Source organism: Poromitra crassiceps, assembly GCF_964638095.1.
Source record: "Poromitra crassiceps genome assembly, chromosome: 5".
Taxonomy (NCBI): domain Eukaryota; kingdom Metazoa; phylum Chordata; class Actinopteri; order Beryciformes; family Melamphaidae; genus Poromitra; species Poromitra crassiceps.
In genome coordinates this window covers 60,218,824-60,227,805 of record NC_139642.1, presented here as the reverse complement: position 1 = coordinate 60,227,805, position 8,982 = coordinate 60,218,824, and the positions used below count along the sequence as shown (strand labels likewise).

The 8,982-nt window shown below is 46.9% G+C and overlaps 1 pseudogene across 1 annotated transcript; it reads left to right on the top strand.

Moving 5' to 3' along the window:
• The first annotated feature begins 2,350 nt into the window (after positions 1-2,350).
• On the top strand, positions 2,351-4,689 carry LOC310776656 (ubiquitin carboxyl-terminal hydrolase 36-like; annotated as a pseudogene). Its single transcript has 3 exons — positions 2,351-3,411; positions 3,736-3,800; positions 4,073-4,689. The product of its transcript is annotated as a ubiquitin carboxyl-terminal hydrolase 36-like (transcript).
• Positions 4,690-8,982: the final 4,293 nt, after the last annotated feature.

The window sequence follows — 8,982 nt, the reverse complement described above, 5'->3', positions numbered from 1 at the left end:
TTTGGCGGAGAGCGACGCGTCACTGCAAAACCACAACACTCGTAAAATGCTCAAAGAGCGCGTCTCCTTCCGCTGTGACGCTATCTTCTGCTGGGTCATAAAGATGTGATAAATGCCAGCAAATAAACCATCTGTTTCCCCACAAACTGTCAATTAGAAGAATCCCAGCTTCTCCATCACAGCGGTGCTATACCCTCACTGGGAGCCATGGAGCAGCTGTAGGCCTCATCTGTGCACTTGCTCGTGCTATGGGGCAGCATGGCGGGATACCTGCGTGCACACAGCACAACAGATGTTTATGGCCACGTGTGTGAGTTTGTGAGTGTGTTTTTCTGCATTTGAATTTATGGATTTCGCTCGTGTCTTTCCGAAGTAGTGCATATGTGTGCGCACGCGCGTGTGCGCGAGTGGGCGCACGTGCGGACGACACCAGCCACCTCTCCGCATCTCTCGCCATCTGGATAATTGATCGTTCGCTATCGTAAAAAAAATAAAACGAGAGGGAATGTGTCATAATGGGCCACTTCTTAAACGCTGCACGCCGTCCCTATTTTTTTATCTGTTTAGCACATCTGTTTCTCCGTGCCTTTCTGTATTTGTGTGAGGGGGGGGGCATGATGATTATGAAGAGGGTTATAATAGGAAGGGATTATGCATCATTGTGCAATGTTTGAAGATGATCAATGACCTGATGCGTTTACCGGCTGAGTACACTTACTGTCTGCTGACACACAGGTGCCACACTTACTGTCTGCTGACACACAGGTGCCACACTTACTGTCTGCTGACACACAGGTGCCACACTTACTGCCAGACACTCCTGGAATACCGTTTTTTTTTTTGTCGTTGTGCCTGACAGATTATTCCAGACAATCTCAGCAGTATACAAAATGTCATGGTGTCGTGGTGTACACAGTACTGTGTCTTAGTTATGTGCATGTCATAATATCATGAGATACTCCCATAAATACAATACTACGCTTGTTTGTGGACAAACCCTATATACCATATAGTAAATTGGCTATATGCCAGGCAGCTATGGCAGATCCGCCATAGCAGCAGCCAGTCAGAGTTGTCATGCTGTCACAATGGCTCTGTGAAGTACAAGTGATTTGTGGCATTGATTATTGTCATAGCTATTGTGACATCAATCATCAATGATGTTGATATCAATCATGTCACACTGTGACTGACATCACAATGACTTCAGTAGTGAAGTTAGAGCTCCCGCGTTAGTGACATTATCACTGATGTCATACCCTCTTCGGACAAAATTAGGGAGCAGTGATGTCATCAGTGTCTCTTGCAAATCACTTACGCAGAGCAATTATGATGTCATCCGTGAAGATGTCATCAGTGATAATGTCATCGTGGGGAGGTCATCAGCTTATACTAAAGCACTGATGATGTCAGACCTGGTAATGGTAATGCAACATAAACTATGCCAACTTCCATAAAACACCACAGAAGAAGTTGGTGACCACGCTGAAGCGCTATCCAAAAAAAGTGCAAATTTGCAATAGCTTCAACCAGATAGTCATGTCATTCGGTGTGACATCATCCTCTCCATTGTGATGTCATCCACTCCATTGCTGGCCACAGCTACTAATGGTGTAATTCACGAGTTATCATGACATCATTAGTTACTTGGTTATCTCACTAATGATATAATTGATGTAGGACTTTATGACATCATCAGTGGCATGTGTTGATATCACCAAATCACTTACGCAGAGCAATTATGATGTCATCCGTGAAGATGTCATCAGTGATAATGTCATCGTGGGGAGGTCATCAGCTTATACTAAAGCACTGATGATGTCAGACCTGGTAATGGTAATGCAACATAAACTATGCCAACTTCCATAAAACACCACAGAAGAAGTTGGTGACCACGCTGAAGCGCTATCCAAAAAAAGTGCAAATTTGCAATAGCTGCAACCAGATAGTCATGTCATTTGGTGTGACATCATCCTCTCCATTGTGATGTCATCCACTCCATTGCTGGCCACAGCTACTAATGGTGTAATTCACGAGTTATCATGACATCATTAGTTACTTGGTTATCTCACTAATGATATAATTGATGTAGGACTTTATGACATCATCAGTGGCATGTGTTGATATCACCTCCCGTAGTGACATCATCGGATACTTGCTGCGAATGATGTCACTTCTATTGTGACATCACCGCTATGCTATGTGAGATCATCATTGATATGACATAATGGACTCACCCTCAAGATGCCCTTCTATTATATGTAAAATAATTCATCTTTTGTGTTTTTACGGCGTGGCCTCTAGGGGCCGATGCTATAAGAGTGTCTGTCCACATGTCTTTCTGGTCTCTATGTCTGTCAGGCAGGTCTCAGAGAACGGGGCTGGTGCCCAGAGCGATGGGATCCCTGCACCACAGGAGATGCTCTTCCCATGCAACAAGCTCACCCTTCAATGGGAGTGTGTCTCCATGGTTGGAGCCGGCCTCCACAACCTGGGAAACACCTGCTTCCTTAACTCCACAGTGCAGTGTCTCACCTACACCCCGCCACTCGCCAACTACCTACTCTCAAAGGAGCACAGCCGTGCCTGTCACCAGTCGGGCTTTTGTATGATCTGTATAATGCAGAACCACATCATCCAAGCCTTCGCCAACACGGGCAACGCCATCAAGCCTGATTCCATCGTGAGCGATCTGAAAAGGATTGCCAGACATTTTCGATTCGGGAGCCAGGAAGACGCCCATGAGTTTTTGCGCTACACCATCGAAGCCATGCAGAAAGCCTGTCTCAATGGCTACCCCAAGCTCGACCAACAGACCCAGGACACAACACTGGTCCACCAGATTTTTGGAGGTTACCTCAGGTCAAGAGTCAAGTGCTCCGTTTGCAAAACTGTGTCCGACACATATGACCCTTACCTGGACATCGCTGTTGACATTCATCAAGCAGCAAACATTGTGCAAGCGCTGGAACTGTTTGTCCAACCGTACGTGTTGAGCGGGGACAATGCCTACATGTGCGCCAAGTGCAAAAAGAAAGTGCCCGCGACCAAGTGCTTCACGGTTCATCGGACATCGAATGTGCTGACGCTGTCGCTCAAGAGGTTTGCCAAAGTCCGCGGAGGGAAAATAACAAAGGAAGTGGGTTACCCAGAATTCCTGAACATCCACCCCTACATGTCCCAGAGGTCGGGCGATCCCGTTATGTACGGCCTCTATGCCGTTCTGGTGCACTCCGGCTACAGCTGTCATGCCGGCCACTACTACTGCTACGTCAAGGCAAGCAATGGACAATGGTACCACATGAATGACTCCATGGTGCACTCCAGTGACATCAACGTGGTCTTGAACCAACAGGCGTATGTGCTTTTCTACCTGAGGATCCCTGAAACTGAGAAGACTGAAGATGGGCAGTAGCCTGACAGCGCCAGACCAATTTGCAAATGCAAATGAGTTTGTCCAATTTCTATTTCCAGGGGGCGTTACCAATGGGTGCATTCCAAAATGCCTCAACCAATCGGACAACAAAACGTATGACGCAGCGCAGAGGGACTGAAACGCATATAAACAGACTAACGTTATTGATCTGATAGTTTGTACGACATCAGCTGTTACAGCAAGCGGGTCATTATCGCCAAATAAACCCCGACAGGGTGATGCAGGACCCCGACGTGAAGCAACTGTTACATTTACTGGACTTCTTTCTGTGGATTGATATGACTGGATGTGGTCTCCAGAGTTTATCAGAAGAGCGTTCATAGCAACGGTCTGATAGCAGCGGTTTGCTATACAGAAATAACACGTAGAATGCCGTGATTGACCAATCAGTGTGTATTAAAAACAAAGCCGTGTAATAAAGTGGCTTGTGATTGGCTCGGCGGCTTTTAGGCCAGTTGGAAATGAGTATGAAATGAACGTGAGGGTTGCCAGACACATCTGCCAGAGCAAATAAAACGTGCTCGCAGATTTGTTCCCGAGCTAGGTGGGCAGATCACCAAGCAGGGAATGATGCATAGCCTACTAGAGAAAACATAAATAAGGCCAACCTGAACGGGCCGCTCTACCTCCCCACAGGTCACAAAAAACTTGATCCCGTGCCTAAGCTCCATTCCATGGATGGTGGCTTTGGCCTGCCAATTTCTAGGAATGACCTGTGAACACCTCGCCTCAGCCAGAACTTTCCAACCTGACCTCATCCGCACACGACCTTACAACGCTGCCAGGCGGGCCTACGCTCATTGAAGAACCTGTCAAGAAGCTGTCCACAGAACCAGACCGTCACGCTGTCGCATGCCAGCCACCTCTAGTGGTGTCAGGATGTCGGCGGGAGACAAAAGGCAAGGCTGCGAGGGCAAGGGCATGGCAGCATCTACCTGATTCAAGTCGTTGATTGACTTGGCTGACACCACTGACAAAGGATTCCATCGGTTAGAAAATGCTCCAGTATAGGAGAGACTCCCTCCACCCCTTTTAGAGGAAAGGCTGCAACAGCCCGTCTTCCCCGGCCAAGAGCTTGGAGCATTTTCAGACCACAGAGGAGCAGAAGACGGCGAAACTAAAACCCTCGGCCCTCAGCAACATCAAATCTGAACCCACCAGCACCAGGTCACCCACCCCCACCCGCCAACAAACTATCCCTGTCAGCCAAGAAGGCTCTCACCGGGTCCCGGTGCATGCCAACTGTCCAGTGACCCCACACATAAAAACTCGACCCCATGTTAAAATGCCAGGTTTACAGCCTGGTTCAAAACGGTAGCTAATTCCACCTTTCATAACAACTACGGGGAGTGGATTTCTTATAACTCACCCCTTTAGAGAAAAATAGACAATAGAAAATACTGTTTTGGGCCTGATTGACAGGCCCAAACTGTCGCCTGTTAGCGCTGATAGTGCAACTTGCCGATCACGGACGAATTGCAGGCGGACCTGCGGCTCTGGGAAAACCCCCTGGTCTCGTGCCCTCTTGCACGAGCTGCGCAGGAACCCCAAGATGGCGACGGCCACACTAGGCTACAAAATGGGAATCCAAAAACTAATGGGTGATGGTGACTCTGTCCATATTTTTAGACGGTCTATGCCTTCACACTCCGGGCCCAAAGACCCCGACTCTTCCAGCAACCCCACCTCCAGTCTCTAAGAGCCAGTACAAAATAGTCACCCAAAAGACGTAGATTTCAGCAAGCAGCAAACTCACGCACACTGTTGACATCACATGACATGTATTGAGGCTATCCTCAATGCGAGACTCAGCCTTCATTCTTCATTCGGAGTCTCGGCATTGCCCCTGAGGCAACTGCAGGCTCTGCTCAAATGGCCGTAAGCTACATAACACGTTAACTATCACAATAAAACAGTATACTGACCTCCCCCACAAGATTGTTTGTTATCTAAAGTTTCGCATAATGAGTATTCCCAAATATTGCGTAGTTTCCAAAACCGAGCCCTTATTCACATGCCAGAGCGTGTGATTTCTGCCTTTTCCATTGAAAATGGCTGTTGTTGTTCTTCCGCTTCCCAGCGGTGAAACAGCGCCATCTGTTGTGTCTACGGGTGGAAACCTGCAATTACAAATCCGGAAGAACAAAATACATGCTACTACGCAATATTTGGGAATACTCATGTGAAACTTCGAATAACAACCTTGTGCAGGAGATGAGTACAGTTTTATTGTGATTTAATGGAAACCTGATGGAAACGCACCTAATTCGCATTTAGTTTTTGCAAATTTTAAAAAGATTCGCAAAAACTAATTCGCATTTTAAATGGGAACATGGCTATTGATGATCTCATCAGTTATGTCACCTGAGCAATTGTGATGTCATCAGTGTCTGTCACAAATCATTTACACCGAGCAATTCTGATGTCATGGGTGAAGATGTCATCAGTGAGTGTCATCAGTGATGATGTCACCGGGGTGACAAACAAATGCAGTGTCAGACTGCATTTATCAGACTGCATTTGTCAGACTGCATTTATCAGACTGCATTTGTAGGAGAAAACAGGTGTACTGTAGAAGTCGTGACAAAGGCCGTCACAGTAAACATACTTTGTAGGTACGATGTGATGTGCTATATTCAATTCAATTCAATTCACTTTATCTCGTGGGCCACACACACACACACAAACAACCGCACACACACATGCGTGCGCACACCGTCGAAAATATTGCTTTGTGCACGCATATCAAATCTACAATGTATGAATGCAGATATTTCAAGTAAGCAAAAAACCAAAAAGAATCCTCTCGCTGTGCACACGCATGCACACACACGAACGCGCGTGCACGCACACACACACACACATGGACGCGCACGCACGCACGCTCGCACACACACACACACACACACACACACACACTCTTGCTCATCAGGCAAACCAGCGGCTAGCCTTTCCCCCAGCTTCCAATAAACAGCAACATTGTCATTTAGCCGCCGCTATTGTCTATCTAATCCAACTCTGTTCCCAGTGATATTCTTTCATGCAGCCTTCTCTCTCTCTCCCTCCCTCCCTCTCTCTCTCCCTCTCTCTCCCTCCCTCCCTCTCTCTCTCCCTCTCTCTCTCACCCTCCTCTGCCCCCCCCCCCCCCCCACCTCCTCTCTTGTTCTCAGATGGCTTTCTCCACCTCTCTCCCTGTGCATTATGTAGATAACCCGGGGACGCCATATATCCCCGGCAGGTCAAACGGAGGTCGCAATCACACACTGTGACAGAGGGAGCCAATCCCAGTCCATCATGGAGGGGAGGGGACTGTGGTGTGTAGTGCGTGTGTGTGTGTGTGTGTGTGTGTGTGTGTGTGTGTGTCCGTGTGTGTGTGCGTCTGTGTGTGTGTGTCTGTGTGTGTGTGTGTGTGTCTGTGTGTGTGTGTGTGTGTGCGTGTGTCCGTGTGTGTGTGTGTCTGTGTGTGTGTCTGTGTGTGTGTGTGTGTGTGTGTGTCTGTGTGTGTGTGCGTGTGTCAGTGGGCTGGGCTACGCTGGGTTAGGGCCGAGGTGTCCATAGCAAGCCTGTAAGACAGTAAGTAGACTGGAGGAGTTGATCAGGCATTGGGGGGTGAAGGGGGGGATGGGAAACTTACTTTGCTGGTTGTTGGAGGGGAACAGCAAGGAAATGAGAAGGGACGTGCTGGAGGAGACGGAGGGAAACGGGAGTGATACGGGGTGACACAGAGGAAACGAGAGAACAGACAGAACAGATCTATTTTGGACAAAATATTCTGTGCTGTCACAACAAAGCTCATTCTGCAGGTGATGGCAGATACTTGCAATACGGTGGCTCAGTGTTTAGCACTGTCGCCTCACAGCAAGAAGGTCGTGCGTCCTTTCTGTGTGGAGTCTTCATCTTTCCCACAGTCCAACTCATGCTGTATGTATCAATGTAAAGACATGTATCAATGTAAAGTAAAGACATGCTGTATCAATGTAAAGACATGTATCAATGTAAAGTAAAGACATGCTGTATCAATGTAAAGACATGTATCAATGTAAAGTAAAGACATGCTGTATCAATGTAAAGTAAAGACATGCTGTATCAATGTAAAGTAAAGACATGCTGTATCAATGTAAAGTAAAGACATGCTGTATCAATGTAAAGTAAAGACATGCTGTATCAATGTAAAGTAAAGACATGCTGTATCAATGTAAAGTAAAGACATGCTGTATCAATGTAAAAGACATGGGGCTCTATCTTCCTCCCCCTGGCCTTAGGCGCTCTGGCGTTAAACGCAAAAAAACACGGTTTGCGCCGGCCTACCCGTGACTCGGGAAGATACAGTAGCATCCTGTTTTTAGGCCCCAAAATGTGCTTTACGCTGAAGAGGCGTGGCGCAGTGCCAGAATAGGCCAGAATGGGTGTTTCGGAGTTAAATATCAGCCTAAAGCTATCTTCCTAACTGGCGTTAATTTAGCGATTAGCGCTTTTCAAAACCAGGCCTTATTCAGTGCGCCGACTCCCCTACCAAATGCCACACACAGACACACATGTGCATCTCCCAGCATGCGTTGAGGCTTAATACATTTCGACAAGAAAAAGCAACCAAATCAGCCTAAGTAGGCTAAGAGGTAGATATAAATAATATTTATGTTAACACAACATGCAATTGTAGAACATTTCAATATTGGACAAAATAAAACATAAAAATCAAAACACAACCCTATGTGAAACATACATGTAATCCATGGCCGTATATATATCCGTCGCAAATACAACGTGGTATAGTCGAGTGACAACCATAACACGGTTGTCCGCAGGTGCCTTAAACACCTCTTAGGTGTAATCTAAGGGGCCCTTTACACAAGGACAGTCTCTGGAAGAAACGACACAATAGCGTTTCCTTCACACCTTTTCCTTCACACCTTCTCCCCGTTTACATGAGCGCTGTTGAATTTTTAAAACGCCATAATGTACATGCCAGGTCGCTAGGTGGCATTGTGATGGTCAACTGGGCGTTGCTCGTCGCTCCACGGACACTTCTGCATGACGTCATTTCGTAATCGTCTTTCTGGGTTTTAGACACGGAAGTAGATTACGGCTACCGTAGTAATTTTTAGACTTGCCAAAAAGCTGTTTTCAAGCTAAAAAAAACAAACTGTTTTAAAGTTGTAATATTCTTCGGGTGAGAACGTTACATAGATGTGACCAGTTTATCAGAATAAGCCTATTTGGAAATCTTTAACGAGCAGCGAGGATCTGATTGTCTGTCTACTGTGTAGGCTGCAGTGAGAAAACACTGTCGATGTGCTTGCCTAACGTTAAATGCCGACCGGGTAACAGCCATCGGCTCCTCGCAGCAGCAGTAACGCTCCTTATGAACGTGTAACTGAAGTCGGCCGCAGTGTAGCTTAATTCTGAATGTTGCCAAGCGTGTGTCGCGTGTGCAGGCACGTCAGAGTTTCTGGGAAGACTATCGTTTCTAACCGATTACATGGAGCGCTCAGCGGGAAGCGTCACCAACAATTCCACTCTAGAGGGTGGTTTCAAAATGTGTCGTT